This window comes from Euprymna scolopes, chromosome 38 (genome assembly GCF_053919585.1).
Source record: "Euprymna scolopes isolate OS-2025 chromosome 38, ASM5391958v1, whole genome shotgun sequence".
NCBI classification, from domain to species: domain Eukaryota; kingdom Metazoa; phylum Mollusca; class Cephalopoda; order Sepiida; family Sepiolidae; genus Euprymna; species Euprymna scolopes.
Window position 1 is genome coordinate 41,468,772 of NC_136519.1, and position 23,515 is coordinate 41,492,286.

A 23,515-nucleotide genomic window follows, 5' to 3' on the forward strand; every position below is an offset into this window, starting at 1 on the left:
ATTTATATAGCATAAATTCCTTTATTTCAAGCAAACTGATATTCCTATGATTAAATGAGCATTTTCTTTCAATCCAATTACACCATATTCTCCAGAAGAGTATAATACCGCATATTGTATACACATATTAAACTCACCAGGACATATATGCTATACACCTTCATTCATGCTATAATAAAATCTATTCTCCTTTTATATCACAAATATCACTTATGTTCTTCAAACCCAAAACAGTATCAATATTGTTTCACTCTGCATAATTATTTCGCTCCTAATGTGACTATCGCCAGACGTCGCATTCTTATTATGTTACCAAGCATTTTCTCTCCACTTCTGATGAGAAGCTTTTCGATTCCAAATGATATGGTATGAAGAGTTTCTCCTGATCTTACCCTTCTAATTGAAGCATTATCCTTATTGAATAAATTGATAAAGCTGTATAGATCAGTATATATTTTTATATTGTTGAGTTTCTTTCTAATCCATACTCTCTTTCTCTCTTTCTCTCATTAAATATATATATATATATATATATATATATATATATATATATATGTGTATATATATATATGTATATATATAATTACTTCATTTCATCACATAAATTAATATACGAATATATACTTTATACGTAAATATATCAGCATTTACTTTAACATTGCTCAATACATAGGTAGAGCAAGGTAGTAAGTTATTAAAATATATATGGCAATTAAGATAACATAATAAACGAAATATGTAAAACACACACACAAAATAACATACCCAATTAAAACTAGGCTGAAAGTAGGCCAGATTACTTCAACAAAAGCATATCTACATCTACTCTTCCAATAAACACAGCAAGAGAAGAGGTGAACCGGAGGTTAAATGTGCCTTTGTCCTGTGAGGGTTTCCCATTGAGTGATTAAGATGGGCGCAGTGGCAACTAAAAAGGTGATTGGCTAACAAAAACTCAATAGAATGTGCGTATATATAAACGGGCGACAACCAGAACTTTTCGCATAAGCGCGACGAATTCTCACGAGAATGAAAGCGGAATCTCCTGTGTAGCTTAATTGTCATATATATTTTCATAACTATATATATATATATATATATATATATATATATATATATATATATATATATATATATATATATCGTGTGTTTGGTATATACATATATATCTATATATCTATAACTATATATATATATATATATATATATATATATATAATATATATACACACACACACACACACACACCCTACCCCACCCTAAAGGAAAAGAAAAAAAACATTAGGAGAGAGAGATAGCGACTACACCCAGGTCAACGGACTCCCTCATAAGCCCAATTAAAGGGCAATAAAAATTGAGCATGCCAATGAATAATAAACACTTACAAGCCTCCACCCCTTGGAAAAACTTCAAATTAAATACGAAAATCGCCATTTTTACATCTCCAACACATTTGAAAATAATTTCTGACGAGGACACATCACAGAACATCTGAAACGCGCGTAAAAAAACGATTTCAGTGACTTAAAAACAATGATCCAAACATAATTCTCAATGAAAAACCAAGACACGGAATAATAAAATAATGTTAAAAAATGCACATTGTTGGTGACTACTCCCTTATTTAAACATATATATATATATATATATATATATATATATATATATATATATATATATATATATATATATATATATATTAGGAGCGACTGAGTTCTCGAGCAGAACCTAATAGTTCCAGCCTTGTAAATGTAAGGTCTACACTCATCGAAATATTGGACTCGTTTCCCCTAAATAAGTTCTTTTTAATCATCATCGCGATCGACGGATTAACCGAAACTATTATAGATTTGTTTTACGCATGCAGAAACCCGCCTGTTTCACTCAAAGTAGTTTTACGAAAGCAGGGTGAACATAAAACAGAGTTGATTACATTTTCTTCATCATGAATAATTCTGGACCATATCTATGCGTTCTTGATGAAAACGAAAATCCAATCAAAGCCAGAACGACATCATTTAAACGTCCAAGTTTTCCCTAAATTTAGAACAAAAAACAAACAAATCTAAAGTAATCCATTAATCAGAAAACAAGAAAAAACACTTGAAAAGTCTATATTTGGTACTGTTAAGCATGCTACGATGCAAGTGTAGCTTAAGCTAGTATATCTCTAGAAAATTACACTGCTAATTCTTTTTTCAAAATATTAAAAAATATCACCTATCTAATAATAAAAAAATGATACATTTTTATATATTAATTAATGTATTGACCACCTTTACGTCACGCGAGCAAAACGTATATTTTTCTACAAAGTCCAAATGGTACATGGACACTATAACAAATAGCATGCAAGACGCCATCTCTTAAAATTGATCCGAAAAAAAAAAAACTAATAGAATATTTACTATGGTTTCTTTTGATTATGTCATTAGAAATAAACATTTACTTATGTTATATAAATTTCTTGACACAGTTCTGTAAATTATATGTTCATTATATACATTCTAAATAGCGAATAAGGAATACTACCTTTCTGTCTTTTATAGAGCGTATGAAACACAAATTGTAAATTTTCGCTTGTTTCTCAAGGCTAATCTAAAATTAACATGCGCAGGCAAAGATGATCCGACGATATTTTGTGAATACCTTAGATTAGAGTTAGAACAGAGGGAACAGTAATCCCGATTTAAATTACTTAATTGCTACAACTTTTAATTCTTGCTCATAAATTCCGCATGGAACATTTAAATATCGTACAAGAATTCCATGTTGAAACAATCATTCCGTATAATATATAATTTTAACATTACGAGATCAAGAGTGGATTGAAATTGAAAGCAATAAGTACATTCTGTGCGAATTTTCGCAATAATAAACATGGTTTCTAGTCACTGTGTCTTGTTCAACAAATTTAATACAGCATGATCAATTTGACGCACTGGGTTTTTTGTAGATCGGCGAGGTTTAACGACATCTACGCTGATTAATCTACTTGGCCATTTTGTGATATAGGTATGTGTAGGTTTTAGTATTTAATTGTACATCATTTATTCATTTAGAAGGAAGCATTGCCGTTCGCGTTCGATTTCTCCCTAGATTGTAACTCCTTTTTAATTTTAAATAAATATAATCTATTATAATCTTACATTCTTTAAAAGTGTGTCTATGAGGACGATTCTCAACCTATATGCTCAACGAATTTTTAATCTAAATATTTGAAATTTGGTATATAATTTGTTCAAACGCGTGGAAAACTTTTTAATCAGTTTTCATCCGGAAATAAAGAGCTGCTAAGCGGTCAAAATTTAGTAATTGGAACGTGAAAGGGGGGCACGGGATTGTTTATCTTTTTCCAAATGTTTCCCAACTGCGCAGGCGCGGTTGGGAGATATTTCCTCGTACTTATATAAAGTATGATTTGGTGTGAAAACTCTATTTAAAAGTCATGTTAAGCTAGTCTCATAGTTTTTCTTCACTCACTGTCTTTAGGTTTTGGTTTCGATCTCAGCTCGAGTATTTTTTCCTTTTTTCTTTTTACTTAAAAGAAGTGAATTGTTTAGAAAAAAAACAATACTCGCCTGAACACGTCTCAGTTTCTGTATCAACCGCATATTCTTTTCATTCTTCTGACTCTGAGTATATATCCGATGCAGTTAGACACAGTTAATCAACCAAAAACCACATCAGTTTGCATTAAAAATATATAATATATTAACGGATATATACTCAAGAGCAAAAACAATTAAGAGAATGTTTGGTTTTCACAGCCCTATTTATCATAAATCTGTTTTCATTCACTTTTGAACTTCAAGCTTTGCTAATGTCTGTGACCAAGTTGTTAACGACACGGAAGACGTGAAATTAATGAGTAAAATGAGTTGATGAGTAAAAATTAAAGTTGATGAGTAAAAATAGTTGATGTGAAATTACTAATAAAAAAACAAAAAACAAAAAAACGGCGTGTCAACGTGATTGTGCCGTACAATTCTACACACATAGGCATACATTTTTTTGTCTCAAGAGATACATCAAATAAATATAGTAATATAGCTCTTTAATGTTAAAAAAAAAAAACATTTGGGTTCATTTATTTTACACAGAATCAGAAATCTTCAAGACGCAGAGGCCACTTAAAGATAATAATGTATCAGGCAGTCGGTGAGACAACACCGGAACGACAAGCTCTAGTAAAATGGGTAGAATTCAATTATTTGAGAGGGAACCACTGCAAAAACTTGTTTGCATTTCATTTGAAAAAAAAACAACAACAAAAAAAGAACAATTTCACAATTTCCTGAAAAGCAGTTTTTCGTGTTCTATACCTGGGTATTTTTAAGAAATGTAACTTTGTTAAGGATACTTATTTCGATGTAGGCATGGTAAGACAATAAAGGAAAAATGTGATACTTTGGAGAATTTTAGAATGGGGGTTTCCATAGATTAAAGTTTAGGTTAGCACTTGGTAAGAAAATAATACTAAAGAAGAGATGGACTCGAACCTATCTTTTGTGGCCAATAAGTTTCAAGGAGTAACACAGGGCATTGCGTATTATGTTTAAAATTCGGTTTTGAACGGAGACAAATATGAATGTAATTACATGTTTAATTAAAATTACATTAAAAAGCATTGAAGTGAAATAATTAAAGTTGCTTCTATGTTATTTCCTCAGATTCAATAAAATTTTACATTTTAGAAATTGATTTCTGTAGAGAAAATGTTTAGACCCAGTATCAAGGCTAAGAATTCTTATAGCGCATTGTGCTATGATGTGATAACTAGTCGTTTATTTGGTGACTGGAATATACCATTCAGAAAAAAAAAAGAATACTGTCAGAAATGGGAAAATATACACAGAAAGATTGATAGAAGTAAAGTTCATTAATTAGAATTAAGTGTTAGATGAAAAAATACAAATACAAAAGAAATATATATATAAAGAAAAATTGGGAATACTAAAAGAAAGTGAAATGGATGAGTGTTTATGATATTACGAAGAAACAATAATAAATAGAAAGTAAGAGAAAAAAAATCGGCGTGTCTAAGTGCAAGTTTGAAAAAGTGCCAGAAATGGTAAAATCTTGCTTGTGCGGAAGATGGAGTTGTCTAATAGTGATTGAAGGTTAGGAAAAGATCTGTGCTTTGATAAAGTTGACAAAAGTATCAGAAACTTTGAACCCCCCGAGACAAGCAATTCAGTACCAACTAACAAAGATGGAACTAAAACAAAAACTTTCTTATTTAAGGAAAAACAGTAAGAAAAAAAAAACTAAATACACTTTTGAATACAACAAAGAAACAATATTTGGATTCATCGGACTTCTGTTCTTATCTTGAGTGCAATTTTCAGAACGCTTCGATCGATGTAACCTCCGACCTTCTTTACGTGTATCTTGTCGAACTCAGGAATTTGGACGGAATTTCCATCGGAACTCTTTATTTATTACACGGGGTTAGCATGTCATGACTTGATAGAGGTCATAAGTAATTCGCAATTGCATTTTAAGGTTGCTCACACTAAGGATAGAACCTTGAATCTTCAACCATCAGAGTAATACTTTTTATAATTGACTTTTACAAGGACTCTTACCAATGCGCCACAGGTACTTGCAGTCAATTCTAATACGAATTTTAAGAGTTTAAACTTATTTTATTTCTAGTTTGAAATCTCTTTATTTATTAACAATTATTAATATATATATATATATATATATATATATATATATATATATATATACACACTGATTTTACTCATTACTTGCATATGATATTTGTTGTTTATACTTAACTAGCCTGGGTGCTCGGCTTTGCCCGTGTGATTGGAGGTGTGTGTTGAACAATAAAAAAAAGGGGTAGAAGTAGGCAGGCAGGCTAGAACCCGTACTCCGGACTCTGAATAGAACGTGAAATAAAAAAAACGTGACGTCTTTGCATTTGCGTCTATTCCCAAGCGAAAGTGGCAAAGGTTAAAATTAAGGCTTGTCAATCAAAAAGAGGGGATGACTTTCGAAAATATCGGTGAAAAAAGCAACTGGTCATTGCAGAAAAGTGGCCGGTATTAGGTGAAGGAATGAATGTTTTAGACATTTTTTCGACATTTGTCGTCCGAAGGGTTGCCCTTCAAACATTATCGATTTGAATAATAAGGTGAGATTTGTATTATAGACTAGTATAGGTGGCCAGCATTGCCCGGATGTTTGGAGGTGTTTTTGAGCAAAAAAAAGGTGTAGTAGTCAGGCAGGCACGAACCCGAGACGCGAAGGCGGAAAAGAAAGTGGATGTGGGTGTAAGGGTGTTGGTTTGCAAAATAAAAAAAAGGAAAATTGTGAGCGCAAAAAAATAAAAAAAGTAAAAGTAGGAGAAATAAGCAGGCTTCGACCCGTAGCGCTTAAGTGTGAAAGAAACTGAAAAAAAATGACGGGTTTGTTGTAGCGCCCATCGCCAAAACAGAAGTGACATGGGTTCAAATTAAGACTAAACAATCGAAAAGAGGCAGTACTTTCGAAAATATCGGCGAAAAAAGTGACCCCTTCATGTAGAAAATATCCCAGTTGAGGGTGAAGGAATTAATGTTTTTGGCCAATTTTTCAGTATTTGCCGTCAGAAAGGATCGAGCTTCAAGACGATCTTGATCTAGTAAGAACCACTGGCCTCTGTCGAAAGTTTTAGGCAGACATACAAATATACATACACACATTAAAACAAACAGGTAAGATTTATATAATAGAAGCTGGTTTCTATATCGTATAAAATACAATGCTAGGTCTACTTAGTAATATAGATATTAATACGATATGGAAACCGCGAGGATCCGTGGCGCAGTTGTTAGAATACTTGGAAAAATCAATTGTAAAAAGTGATATACTCTTGAAAGTTGAAAGTCCAATAATCATTGTGGACGACCGAAACATACAATTGCGAAGTACCTAAGACTGTTATCGAGTCACGGCTGACAGAACAATAAATAAATTCCGTCCAAATTCGCGAGTTCGATAGAAATATTCCCATGCTCGAGAGAAACATTGCCGAGCCCGATAGAAACATTTCCGAGTTCGACAAGATCCACCTGAAGCAGGTCGGGCCTAAACGAGGTGAAAACCACACTCAAGATGAAAACAGTAGTCCGATGATTCCAAATCATAGGAATAACCAATACTTATCTAAATAATTCAGATACAAAGAAACACACACATATATATATATATATATATATATATATATATATATATATATATATATATATATATATAAATCAAAACATACACTATTATCTCAATTCCTGACTAGGTGTAAATAGAAATATTCCAAAACTGTCAATATCTATAGATATGAATATCGTGAATTTAGAAAGTATAAATCAGGTTATAAAAGTTGAATGAAGAAGCCCAGTTTCTGTAAACGTTTATGGTTGGAGCATTAATTTTTGATTACACCCACACGCACATATACAAAAAAATCATAAATATATAAATAAAATTAAGAGCATTCTTCATTTTAAGTAAATAAACAAAAAAACTGTTTGCCCTGTTTTTTTCTTCTCTCATCTGCCAATACTATCATCAATTATTTTATAAAGACCAAGCATATGTATTATTTAATTAATTCCAATGTAATCATTTGTTTATTACAGACTATTATACCATCCGACGAAGGCCAGAGGAATAGTTGGCCGACACGCCGTAAAACAACAAATAAAAGGTGAGGGTAATAGTCCGCAAAAAATAAATAAACGGCCAAGCACTATAGTAAGCATTAATTCAGAGGACCATTACTATATAGAAATAATGTTAAACATGTGCTTTACTCGTGTTTTTAAACTTCGCAGTGAAATTTTGTTCTTATTAAGAACTAGCCAGAGATGTCCGGCGTTGCCCGGGTGTTTGTCGGTGTAAAAGAAAAAATAGTTTTGGTAGGGAGGTAGGCTCAAACCCGAAGCCTTGGGGCGAATAGCCTGATAAACTTCAGCGACGCTACCAGAGCAGGGTATCGAGAACGGCTGAAATTAAACGTTTAAAAAAGCAGTGGGTGAAATAAACATCAACCTGTCGTTTTCTAGGTCAAACATCACGCCATTGAGAAAATGAAATCACAGCTTAGCGCGAATTTTGTAACACAAAACTCTCTGACATAAAAGGTATTTATGACCGCCCTTCGTAAACCGGACTTATTATAATCAAGGGAGTATACAAAAAGTTCTAAGAAACAGTGACTCCCCCGAGCGCCCCACCCACAAAGCCTTTGGCGGACATATGAAAAAATGCACACACATACACAAACACACATTTTCACTTTTATATTATAGATTGATCTGGGATTAGAAACAGTGAATAATGTAAATCGCGTCGCAGGGTCTGACAACATCAATTCCGTTTTAAAAATGGATTGTAACAACGTCCATCTATTACTTGACACTATATTTCACATCATTTGCTGTACATCGTTTAAAAGAACACGCTTATATTGAGACGCTGTACTCCAAATATGGCATAACTGTACGGCAAGCTGTAACTGATTTTACAATGATAGAAATTACGCTGTGCCTGACGCATTAAGATTGGTAGAATATTTCAAGTATTAGCAACAGACTAATGTAAGTATTACCTTTCAGATGTAAAGTTCAATTCAACCAATCCCATTTGGTTTTCGATGAATATAAATGTTTATTAATCTATCATCGGAAAACGAATTGATATCCTTGTTATATAGAGATCTAAAACAGCTATCTAAATATATTTGATCTAAATCAGCCATCTAAATATACTTGATCTAATGTTTTTTTGCTTGTTTTTGTTTAACGGCATATCAACCCTTTTCAGGTGATGTAATGCCGGATCCAGTGGTTTTGAAGAACATTTTTTTTTCATTATATTGTTTTTTTTTTAAAGTCGGTTTCTATTTAACACCTAGTTGGGACCCTAACAGATACTACCACTTCGCGTCAGAATGGACCTGGGAGCAATGTCAATTAAAGGGTGTCTCCGCACTCTCCAAAGCATGCACGCTCGTGCCTCACCACTGGATATAGTTTAAGGTCATATCCAGGACCTATAATATTTGATCTAAAAAATCTATCTAAATATATTTGATCTAAAACAAAGCGCATACAATTTGAGGTATAATAAGACAAATAAATAGCTAAATAATAGAATTCGTCAAAACCTTGCACATAATTCTGCATTAGTTATACGTGTATATGGCATTATCTAAAATTTTATAAAGCACATTATCAGCCATTTTATAAGTGTAATAGTGACAGGATTTTATTATGAATATTAAATCCGTCCTCTAGAGTAGATTATAAATGGCGAGGACAAAACGGATCCGATTTGAGTATCTAAAACAAAATGGTTTAGTCTTTGTTCCTGAGCATATTTGAATTGGAAAGAAAGCATGTCAATAGGTCGAAAATAATATTAACAAATATATGATACTTCTATAGATGCCGTGTTATCGTTTGAACTTGTTTCTCTTTGATGCTTTGATTATTGTCATAATGTTTGGATCGATTCACTTTACGGTCATTTTCACCGTTTTTCCACAGTTGACAAATACGATTATCATAATTATCTTATGTTGTAATGTTCCTTTTAAATTTGTTCTTCCAAGTATTATAACTAAAACTTTTTTCATGTACGCACACACACACCCACACATACAAAAAGCACCCCCACATATATATATATATATATATATATATATATATATATATATATATATATTTATATATATATATAATTATTCACTATAACACACACACACATATATATATATATATATATATATAATTATTCACTATAACACACACACACACACACACACACACACACACATATATATATATATATATATATATATATATATATATATATATATACTTAAACTGACGAGTTAACACGTCGTCTATTTCCTTGCTTTGCTCATTATTATCCGCTGACATATATATATATATATATATATATATATATATATATATATATATATATAAATATATACAAGCCAACTTAACCCTAACGATCTGAACATTCATTGCGTAATCATTCTGAGAAGAATACGCACATATAAACACAAGAAACTGATTTGACCTACGATTTAATTTCTATAATGCCCCAAACTTCCTTGGTTGTTTTTATTTCACGGCATATCAGCTCTTTTCGGGTAATTTAATGCCGAATCCAGTGGTTTTGAAGAAAACGTTTTTAATAGAATGTATTTTTTTTCAAATCAGTTTCTATTTAACCCATAGTTGTTGCCCTAAGGGGTACTATCACCCCGGATCAGAGTGGTCCTGGGAGCAATGGCAAATAAGGGGTGGCTCCACAGTCCCCAAAGCTTGCAAGCGTGGGCCTCACCATCGGATATGGTTTAAGGTCATATCCTGGACCTATAATGCACCAATAAAATTAATCAGATAACAACCAAGTAAAAGTCATGTCGAAACTGTATTAGTCAAACACTTACAAAAATAATCTATTCGTATATTATATATATATATATATATATATATATATATATATATATATATATATATATATATATATAATAACAACTCTTGCTTACCTTTTTTTAGTGATGACCTGTACATTTCAGTTGACCTATATTATTTTGCCCTATATATTTTTTCGCGCCTTTAACATTTCCTGCCTGGGTCATTTTGACTTTTGTTTCTCTGTTTTATATTTGACTCTGTCACCATTTAATATTTTCTCCTCTTTTCTCCCCCGATGTTTCTTATTTATATTTATGTCTCGGCAGTAGAGTGAAAATTATCTTATTTTTCTTTTATTAATATTATTGGAATATTTTCCTTTTTTCCCCCTTGTACACATTTTTGTAAATTATTCCATGGATTTCTGCCTTTGGATTATTTGGGACCATCTTCCAATTACAGGATGTCCTTGGATGTTACTAATTCCAATGGAAATTCAATTAACTTTCTTGAAGTTATATATTTAGATTTTACCGTCACTGGATTCCACCAAACTATCCATTCACGTGTAATCCCCTTTTTCTTCACTATATTCCCTCTGCTTCACATTTTTTTCTCAAGTAAGATCTTTGACTTACTTGTTGTTTCATAAAATACTTTTGAATGCAAAATCCGATCCTGCCTTTTGCTAATTCCTACCCTCTGATGAGAAGGAAAGTATTTCCGGTAAACTCCGCGAATTAAGGACTATCTAATTATCTAGTGTTTCCTTTTCCTCTAGATTAAATATGTTTTTAACTCATTTGAAAGTGTTTTTTAACATGTTAGATTAATTGTTTGCTCGTATATATATATATATATATATATATATATATATATATATATATATATATATATATATATATATATATATATCAGCGAACTCGTTCTTAAGTATTGCCATTACTTAATATATCTCTAGCTCAAATGAGGCAGATATTAGTGCCACCAACAGCCCATGCCGGACGGACACTTCTATGAACCTTCTACAGTCCTGCCTATGACCGGGTTCAGGCTGTGGTGCCGTGAACATCTGTCATACCAGAACTTGGATGTTCCAGAGCCTTTATTTCCATTGACGCTCATGTCTTCATCAGAACTTATTGAGTTTTCTTTTTACCGTTTTAGACTATAGCCAGCCTTTTTGTTACCAGGATACACACTGATGGTAAAATGTGTATTAATATCAAGTAATGCCTGTGCTTAAAGCTTTTTAAAGTGAGGAAATACTTTGCACCGAGAAAATCCCAGTCTCTGAACAACTGCAACATTGAACCAAAAAGAAGAGCAAGTCACCATCATTGGATGCAGCGGTCGCCGCAGGTTTTATATCATGGTTTTCCTACTCCTAGAGAGGTTGCCTTCATCACGGCTTACGGAACTCTCTCCACCCATTTTATTATAACATATATAAAATCACGTCTAATAAGGAGAATTAATTTGAGATTATTGTCAATCGACTACAAGTTATATTTATCCTGCATCTTTTGTCACTTTTTTTACAGTGATCACCACTTATCAAGGCCCTGAAGCCACTCAGGGATAAGGGTTATTGCAAGTACATTACGTTAGTGTGGAGATTTGATGAAGTGTTTACTTAAGGGGGCGGTTCATTAGGAATTTGTTAACATTGGACTTTAAGACCTCCAAGTTTTAGTCCTGTGGGAAGCAGGCAGACGGAACAGCGTTCCACAGGCGTGCACTTCTGAGAAAGAAGCTTTGTTCATGGAATGCGCATATACAAATACAACCGAATACGAGCAAATGTTAATAAACTCGCAATAAAATAGATAATACATGATGCAATTGTTAAAGTAGCCCAGTAAAAAATAACTGTTAATAGCTTGAAGCGTAAGATATTAACTAAATTCCTTTGTATTTGAGTTCTGACTTATTATCAGAATTTCACTCCGTAAAGGGCATTAATTTCATTAAGGCTGCGAAACTTTATCTACCTCTTTAATTATTACCTACTGGAGTATTACAAAGAAATTATCAGGTGGTATAACTTGGCTAGTGGTTACTTTCATATATGTTAGCCAGGAGCGTCAGTTTCCTAAGATATTATACACATCGGCATAATTAAATGCATACATCGCCGGCCATTCCCAAATTGACACTCACCTGGTAATGGCTATGTTCAGCGATGTTTAATACAGTGATCTAATGAAAACCGCTTTGTCACCGTGATTATGATGTATGGTCTATTACATAGCATGCGATAGACATAAGAAACTATGTGTGTATTTGTTCGTCAGTTTTATAAAGTGCGTTTTGTGTTGTTGAGAGTATTAATCTGATATTTCCAAATATAAGTGATATGAGGATAGTTTGCAGAATTGAAATACAAACTAGAATTAGTGAGCGTAAACATGTTAAAATGAATCTGTGAGTATTCGCATTCCCGTTTCAGATGAGTGGATATGCCTTTTTTCTACAGTATACTATAAATTATACTGCAGTGTACTATGTTTTACTCAAAGTAAGATTAATAAAAAAATAAACATATACTCACCATAAATATTAAAGTACTCTAATTATATGAAGTGAAAGACTAACTACCAAATATTTAAAAAAAATAATAATTCAATAGAAGTTTATTAAGAGTCTTTGCTTTGGATCAATAAAATGTGAATTTGATGGACACATCTACTGATCGACATTCGGTTTGCACACATGCGTACAACGATTTAAATAAAATGCAATACTGCACTTAATGAGCAAATGCACTCAGATTTCATGAATGTGCAATAAATGGGCGGAGGGATCTCTCATCATAAAGATAATCAATCTAGCGGAATCATTTTTAATGGTTCATTTTCAACCAAATTGCTTTATAGTGTGCAAAGGATTAATATTCAACCTTTCCTTTTCACCCTCTAGAAGATCTCAAACGATGGAACGGACAAGCATGCTCTTGTAATCAATCTTTTCGATATTTAACCCGAATGGTTAAAGAGCATGTCTTCTTTGCTTTGCTTGTTAGTGAGTGTATCGACCTGTTTATTTTCATTTTATCTAATATCAGTGCACAATGCATATATTAACCGATTTCTTGGATGGAAACTTTTAAACGTGTACCACTACTGTGCTGATTTTTTTACAAGGTAGTCACCATTTATAAACGCCCGGAGGCCACTCGGGGATAAGGGTTATTGCGTTTACAGTATGTTAGTATTGGAGATTGGATAAAGTGTCTTACTTAAGGGTGGCGGCTCATTAGGAATTTGTATATGTTGGACTTGAATAGATTAAGGTTGTAGTCAGGTGGGAAACAGGCAAAGAAGCTTTGTTCATGGAATCTACGTTTTGATTTTGGCACCGATAAAGAGGGGGGATGTTTGACAGTGGTTTCAGCTAGACGGATGTTTATCGTAAAAGATTGGCGAGGGAGGACCAGAGATTGGAGTTAAGGCGAACACATGCCATGGAAGTAATAATAAAAACAAAGACAGGCTCGCAACATATCTCCTGTGGGAGAGAGGTTGCAGGGAAGAGAAAAAGGCACCCCGTAATAAGCCACGAAGCCTATTTTGTACTATGTCAAGGCAGGATAGGCTTTTGTAGCAGCTCCTGTTAAGATTTAACAGCAGTACTTCATCCTTGGACGAAAGTAATATTTTATATTCAAATTCTCGCAGATCTGAAAAGATCCAGACTATGTAATGCGATAGAATAAGGGAAATACTATATAATATAATATTAAAAAAGGTCTGAATAATATATGCATCATTTTATTGGATAAAATATAAGACAAAAGGAAAATTCAAAAACAACTGACGGCTATGTAAAATTAAGATATGCAAACCACATTACAGGCTCCTAATATTTTAACGTTATTTTCTCAATAGGCATACGTAAACGAATAAATTAGATCACATTTGTAAAAATAAAAATAGGCATGGTTTTCTGTTTATTAATCATATTACAGAAAGAAAACTATTTTTCTAGCTAAAATTCTTTGCTATCATATGATGCAAGATATTGTGTAGTATGCCGTTATGCACACTGGCAATATTTAAAATATTAGAATTAAAAAAAAGTCTCTGCTCATTTAATTATTATTTAAATATATTTCTACCCCCTTCGGATTAACAGTAAATAATGTGAGGCAATTAGACAAGATACTGTTATATTAGCAATTTTGCAAACACGGTTAAAATGTTTGTGAGTTTGCTATTAACAAAATGACCGTTTTGAAGTTTGCACCAGAAAATTATAGGTATAACATTTGGCAGCCATTTTGAAACTGGGCTTGATGTTAGGAATTCTGTTAGGAAGTAGAAAATCAAATATATTATGTATTATTAGATTTAATAAAAGCAAGATGCTGCAGTTTTCTTGTTAGGTAATGTGTAAGTTGCTGGAAACTGTGAGAAACAGAGAAGTGGTCAACCACCTCAACAAGAATAACCTGCTCACCGACATACAGTTTGTTTCTGTTCTGGGAGGTCTACATCTGATGTGCTAACTGTTATATCATACGCGATTAGTGAAACTCTCGACGGAGGCTTCGTCTCTAGAGCAATGGTACTTGACGTATAAAAAGCTTTTGATAGTGTAGCATAAAGGTCTACTTCACAAGACGGCCTCGATGAAGGAGCCTCATTGGAGAAGCCTCATGTCTTGACAAGTTTAACTCCTGATTTGAAATGAAACACATACATAAAATATGTTATCAAAATCGCTGGTAACATTATTGGATCACTCTTCCGCTTCAGTAAGTATCTCACTGTCGATGCAATATGTTATCTATATAAGAGCCAGGTGCGTCCTAACACAGAGGACCGTTGCCACATCTGGAGTTGCTCAGCTCGACTTATCCTGCCATGATAATGTAAACACCGGCTTCGAAATCTAGTATGTGATACTATTTTTTCATTCCCTGTAACCCCTATCCAACAGAAGATATGACACGAGCCTGCCGCTGCTCTATCCCTATTTTCATGGTAAGTGTTCGACTGAACTTAACCTATGGCCACTGCTCGGGAAAATTTCACAAAAAACGTTACACTAACTACAACTACTATATATTTTTCTTACTCGCTACATGTGCTTAAATGTAAATGCCGATTCTATGAACAAAGACTCTTTCCAAGAGCTGTTCACTTTTGGAACACTGTTCCGCCTCCATGTTTCATGGTTGAATACAATATGTTAGCTTTCAAATCTAAGGTAAACAAGTCTAATGCAAACAAATTTATGTAAACAAGTCTCTGTAAAAGAGTCGTCACAAATAATTAAATTCTAACCAATTCACACTATAAGTGGTTACTACATCACTACCTTTAATCATTGACTATTATCCTCGAGTTGTCTTCGGACCATGATAAGCGTTGACTTCCCGGAATATATATATATATATATATATATATATATATATATATATATATACCGAGAGGGCATCACCCGCACCCCACCTCCCCTCCACTGTCACATCCCAACCCTACACTATCCTTCAATAGCTGACCGGACACTGCTACCTGGCGACTTACGTGACCCAGATAAACGTAGACACCGCACACCAACAGTAAAAACAAATATAGTAATAATGATAAAGACAACAAAATAGAAAACATACAAAATTTAAAAAGCTCACGCTAAAGCAACAAGTTAAAAAAAAGGACAAATAAATAGAAATAAATAAAATTATAAACATGTTAATTACCTAATCATACCATACATAAATCCCCTACTCACATTTGCTCCGAGGACCCACATAGCTACCCAACTTCCGCTCCATCATCTAGTATGCTTTCAATCGATCTGGTACGCTTACCATTTGAAAAGGTATTTTTTCTGAAATTAATAATGGAATTTGTCGCAGACATAACAAGTAAGACATTTTACCAATACAATTGAATAAATATATGTATATATAAAATATGTGTGTGTATTTATTGATTTGTAAATCGCCACTTGTTCTCGTCTTCTCCTACCAACAACGACTATATTTCATTCCTCGCATTGTGACAGCCTTCTAAATTTCTACTATATATATATATATATATATATATATATATATATATATATATATATATATATATATATATATATATATATATATGTGTGTGTGTGTGTGTGTGTGTGTATTTATATATATATGTATTTATATATATATATATATATATATATATTGTTTACAGAACGTTTTTAGGTCGGACAAAACATTGGTACCGTCGGTTTCAAACCCGATATTTAGGACCGTTTGATACCCATATCTGAAAAAAGGTGTATCCCTTTTTTTAAGCTCCTACACCCGTGTTGCTAATGCTGTTTTCCCTTGTTTTATCTCTAAATGAACTTATATACGCATAGCATCTCTGTTTAAATGGGCCGTGTATCATTCCGATACATTTAACCAGTGCTTGTAGATTGGCCCGTTATTGCAACTTCATAAGTAAGGGATTCAGCTTTACAGTCACCCTCATATGGGCACTTTATTTTGGTCCTACAAGAGCATATATATGATAGACTGGATCGATGGTGCTGTCGAATAACTTTCACATTATTCCTATAAAGCATTTTATGCAGTCTGTGCTTTTTTGGGAAATACTTGTCTAGAAGTCTAAGATAAAATTGTCCTACTCTAGATTTTTGTATAAAGTGAGAACTTTGGAAAGCACCAAATGATATTCCGTCTCCTATTTCTTTGTTTTTATTTTCATTTTTATCCCGAGTCTTTTAGAATATTATGTTTTCATTGAATCCACTTTTATGTAGTGCCTCATTATAATATAGCGTTGCTTGTTCGAACGCTAATGCGTTCGAAAAAATCCTTGATATGCTTTTTCTGCTATTAACTAGCATGTTTTTAAACACTGTGGCTGGGTGGCATTAGCCCTTCTTTATGTACAGGAGTTTTTATTTGGTCCGATGGAAAGGGTTATGTATTTTTCTCAAGATCTAGCGTTGCATCAAAATCCCTTTCAAACAAATTGTTCTTTATAGCAATTTTAAAATCTTTCTTTCCTTAGCCTGTCTAGTGTACATTCATTGCAGACATGCGATAGGCAATGGCTATCATCCCTATACAAACCAAAAAAGTGGCTTGGGAATTTGTTTTTCATGATATCTCGTAGGAAAAGTTCAATTAGATCACAGATGTGCGCACTATCATACGCCCCTCTCGCGACGTGAAATGGGTCTTCAGGATTTGATTTTTCGGCCAATGTGTTACCTTAAAAAAAATAAGAGGGGGTAGCTTGCTTGCGTACTAGTTTTATTATCCAGCTTACTTACCTTTTTTATATTTGGATGCGAAAAAAATGATTTTTCCCGAATTTCTATAGTTATTGAGATGTTCATTTGTGTGAATTTACATCAGTGTAGTTCAGTTATGCTTTTAAACCAGTCCGCGCTTTTGTATGTCAACAAATTAAGGTTTTATTTTATTTTCTCTTTTACTATTTCTCTAATTATCGACTTGCTAGGTAAATCGATATTGCATTTAGCCGGGTTTATTAGCCTGCAAGTTGGCTTATTATTAAATATTTCCTTGTAATCTTCTAAACTCATGGAAAAATTTATCTTTGCAAACTTATTAACTCTGTATTCTATGCCTAACTTTTTGGATATTTCTTTAGCATCTAGTGAATTGATTTATAAGTATCCTTTTCCGTTAATTGGTATTTTTTTGTGATGGGGTTTATTACAAGCTGTTTCTTCTTTTGCATTTCCATACATTATAAGTTTTCGTTTTATCTGAGAAAACAATTATCTCATATTTCTTTATCTTTTGTTTGGTATCAGCTGCTATATTTTTTAAATTCATTTGGTCTGTGTGTAAATATATATAAACACACACACACACACACACACACACACATATATATATATATATATATGTATGGTTGCAACGTCTCTCGGACACTTCAAGTCCATGAGCCCAAAAATGACTTCCATCGCCACAGGATCATTTTAATAGACAGATGCTTGAGGTAGTATCTGTACACAGATGATGTTACAGAGTCTTAGCTTGGTACGACAGCTTAGTCTCTTTCTCGGTTCAAATTATTGAGATCTAGCAAAAAGCAAGAGGAAGATAGGCAGCAACAAATTAAACTGCCTACCAGCTTAATGCGGGTACTGGTCTCCCACTATATGTTTTTTATTTAAATCAGAGATTAGCTTCTCGTAGAATGGTTTCCTTCATTCCGGTTTATGGGACCCCATTTTTGCAATCATTCATCAAGGAAAATCTTGAGGTTTATAGCTGCCTGACTGATTAAAACACCGCAATGAAGTAACAATTGGCACTAGTAACATATATATATATATGTATATATATATGTATATATATATGTACTTATCTATATATCTACACAGACATATGTATGAGTATTTATTTATTTATATATTTACATATATATGTATTTATTTAGATAGGTATTTATTTCGAGATATATATATTTATTAATTAATATATATATATATATATATATATATTTATCTATGTATATATACTTTTTTTACAAAGGAGCATTACTTATAAAGATCCGAGGGGCACTCAAGGATAAGCGTTAATGAATGTACATTGGTCAGGGGAACATGTTAGTCATCGATTGTTGTGGAAATTTGATATATTGGATTACGTAAGGGAATTGTTCATCAATAATTTGTTCAGGATGGACGTGAAGACTACCATATTGTAGTCAGTTTGAAAGCGGGAAAACGGAACAGAATTTCATAGGCGTGCTATTCTAAGTAAACAAAGCTTTGTTCATGAAATTGGCGTTTAGGTTTAGGCACGGATAAAAAGTGAGGGAAATTATTAATTAGAGTTTTGGATAAACGAGTGTTTTTCGTGAAAGTCAGGCATGGGGATATCATTGATCTGAGGTCAGACAAGCACTTGCCATGAAAGTATCAATATAGTATATATATATATATATATATATATATATATATATATATATATATATATATATATATATATATATATATATATATAAACTAGCGATACAGCCCGGCTTTGCTAGGGCCCTAAATACTGTCCATAACTTTGTATGCATATATATATATATATATATATATATATATATATATATATATATATATATATTATACATATTATATATATGTATATATATATATATATTAAAAATTATTCATATGTACGATAATGCCTTTCTATATAATAGACTTCCTTATCTACTATGGAGAAACGGTACAAGAGACCGAAAAGGTCACTTTTTTTTCTCAAACTCTGACCCCTTTAGCATTTATTTTTCGGGATCAAATCAAATTATAAAGTTTTATCCATGTACAAAGACTCTATATCTAAAATTTTAAATGTTTTGACTCTAAATTGCCGTAGGAGTTTTATAGAATTCTCAAAGGACAAACCGTTGAATTTTGACCCTTTAACTGCTAAATTTCTGGACGAAAACCGAGCAAAACTATTTTTCCAAATCTCAATACCCTTTATGTCAAATCTCGAGTCTGTAGACGGGAAATTGATAGAGTTATTGTGTATGGAAATGTACACAGACAGACAGACACACACAGACGTTTTCCCCTTTATAGGCTTATAGAGTTAGATATATGTATGTATATATATATATATATAACTATATATATATATATATAAATACACACACACACACATACATATATATATATATATATATATATATATATATATATATATATATATATATATATATATATAGTTCTAGAAGGAAATTTATAATACTACAATATTGTAATGTATTCGAACGCAGGGAGATTGAAAACCAGACGAGGCATTAAAAATCTTATATCTTCTTTTTACATTTTTATTTGTCATTAACAAATCACTAATTTTTAGTGTGTCTGCATTTACGTGTATATCTTATATATTTTCTATAATCCTATGTAATAATGTATCATTTGTCACCTTTATTTAAATTAACCGAAATTTTCATCTTATTCATTTTCAATCAATATACATATATATATATATATATATACATATATATATATATATATATATATATATATATATATTAGAGAACATCTATTTGTAAGTGTTATTTGCAATCATCTTTCTCCATCAACAATGCTCCTAGCCTCACCCATCTGTCATCCGTTTCCTCTAACACTGTTGCCCTTGAATTCTAAGCTTCTTGGCATTTATTTACTTGGCATCGTCCTTTGGTAATTGGCTTTTGGTGCCACCATGGCAACCATTTTATGTCTTGTAGAAACTATTTACATTTTTTACCTTTTATTCTGACGTATTGCTTCTAGATCTGAATTGAAGGTCTGTATTGTCTTGGAGTTTTGTACAGGACTGAGCGTGATGAATCATTCTTTTCCTGAGATTCCCAGTCTGAAATTCTTTTGGAATGGTTCCAATTGCACCAGAGGAATTGGCAATCTTTTCATTGTGTAAGTCTCACAACTGATTTAAAGCATGTTCGTTTTAGTTTCCGTATTTTGACATAATGTTTGTTTTGGTGATGCGGTTATACAACAGCATATGTAGCGCCATATCGGTAACAGCGATGGTGATTCCATATTTTTACTGCTAGAAAATACTCGGAGAGCTCAAGTAAATGTAATAAAATTGCTGCGTTTTACATGATTTTTTTTTTTTTAATTCTACAAGGATTTTCTGTCTCATTATCAATCTCATACTTTTCACACACAAATTGTTTACGGACTTCTAATTTCTCGCATGCCACAATGAAATATGATACTAAAAATACAAATCAACGAACTATAACAGAGCAATTTAATTCTATCTCGTTCCAGATTCTTTCATACGTCCGGTCCTGAGTATGACCTTAAATTATATCCATGGTAAGGCCCCAGCTTGCGACCTGTGGGGAGTGTGGAGCCACCCTTTAATTGACATTGCTCCCAGGTCCACTCTGACCCGGAGTTGTAGTACCCGTTAGGGTCCTAACTATGTGTTAAATAGGAACCGACTTGAAGACAACAAATATATTCTATTAAAATGTGTTCTTAAATCTTTGGATTCAGCATTAAATAACCTGAAAAGGGTTTGTATGCCGTAAATCAAAAAAAAAAACAACCAACCAATTATTCATACGTATAACGCTTTATTAACATCTGGTTTCGAGCAATACGTTCTAGCTGCATTCATAGCTGGCAACAACGAAGACATGGGAGATTATTCTGAACTTGCGGAAAGACCTTTTTTTCTTTTTTTGCAGATTCTAACTTTCTCTTCTTTTCCCATAGTGATTCCCGATAAATATATCTCTTATTCGCCTTTTATAATATGTTTTAAGTCATCTATGTGCACGTGCTCTCTGTCGGATAGTTCCAATTAAACACTTAATTTTCAATCACATTCTCTTTTCCTTCAGTCATGTTACTCGGAGTACGTTTATAAAGGCAAAGCAGATTTCCGTAAAACGCTGACTGCATTCGCTGACCTTGATCCCGATTTACTGAGTATGGGTTTTCATATCATAGTAACTTTTAGTCATAAGATATATAGAAACAGATATACCTCGTTAATGTTTGGCAACCATATGCGCCTGAGTTCACCGATAATCAATTAATTGTGTTTTCATTTGACATGTCCTGTTTCGTATCGTTTAGAATTTGGGAAGTATTATATGACTAAGAACTTATTTTAATTAGCACTCTGTTCCGTTGCGTGAGGAAACCATTAATAAACAAAAACTTAATATACTTTCCAATCAGATGTTAAGCTGTTTTTTTCTTAACGGAGTTTCGATTGGTATTTCATAATAATAATAATAAGAAGAAGAAGAAGAAGAAATAATGAAAGTAATAATGGTAATCATTATAATAATAATAATAATAATAATAATAATAATAATAATAATAATAATAAGAAGAAGAAGAAGAAGAAGAAGAAGAAGAAAATAAAACAATAATTATAATGATAAAAAATAATAGAAATTGTTATAATAATACTTCTGATAACAATAATAATGATAATAATAATAATAATAATAATAATAATAATAATAATAATAATAATAATAATAATAATAATAATAATAATAATAATATATTTGGCACCACTAAGATATGAAAATTCCCTTTAATATAAAATTGAAAATGCTAAGTTCTTTTAAAACATGGTTACAAATTTAGCAGTCTTTGTAGATGGGCGTCTCTGACAATACTAAAATTCAATGGCAATAAGTAAAGATGGGCAAACCGAAAAGAAAAAAAATATTATTAAGATGCATACATAGAATGTGGCCAATATATATCAACTATAAATCTACCTAAAAAAAACAAGCAATAAAGTAATTAGACAAAAATAGAACAGTGATCAAATTATACTATTATTATTATTATTATTATTATTATTATTATTATTATTATTATTATTATTATTACTACTACTACTATCTTCAGTTTTCAATACTGATTCGCTCTACTATTGATATTAAAAGCTAACATTTCCTATTTAAAAAATACAAAGGAGCGCTAACTAATTATTTAATTATTTTGGTGTTTTTTATGAGATGATTCAGTTAAATTTTACTATTACAATAAATTGTATTAATGAATGGTGTCGGTGTGTGTGCGAAATCTCTACTAAACTCCTCTTGTAATGTTTGGTCTTTAGAGTTTAAATTTGATATATAGGGTATTTGAAACTGTAGCACATATGCGAATCCGTTTGTAGCATGTAAAATAGCTGCTAACAGACAAAAATTGGAAAAAAATAGACGGTGGTCTGGCGTAAGTTCATAATATTCGTTTTCTCTGTGCATGCGCTTAATCACAAAGAGAATAAACAGCCTTACCTTGGGCAGTTTTTGTATGCGTATGAATTTTGATCATACGCTAACTGATAAGGCCTGAGATCTGTGCTTTGGTTAAGATTCCAGCTGATGGTGCACTGGTACTTGTTTTTAACTCATAAAATTGTTACTTCATATGAGGTACAATATAATGATCGTTGAGAATTGTCTCTGTCATTATAAATGCGAAATCTCAAAAATGAAAAATAAAAATATTTAAATGTATTTTAAGACTGGACAACACCGGGCGCTCTGCTTGTATGGGGATTGCGTGTGCGTGTGTATGTAAATATCCCCATACTA

General features: G+C 32.3%; 1 protein-coding gene across 11 annotated transcripts in view; it reads left to right on the forward strand.

The window, feature by feature from the left end:
- Positions 1–23,515, forward strand: part of LOC145263135 (zinc finger CCCH domain-containing protein 10-like) — a 714,599-nt gene that overhangs the window by 502,518 nt on the left and 188,566 nt on the right. The window contains exon 1 of one of the 11 annotated variants that reach the window (XM_080120095.1): positions 7,677–7,699. The exons of the other annotated variants lie outside the window; for them this stretch is intronic. The gene's annotated coding sequence lies outside the window, so the exon portion shown is untranslated. Of the gene's footprint in view, positions 1–7,676; positions 7,700–23,515 lie in introns of those variants that run through there. 11 annotated transcript variants of the gene reach the window in all.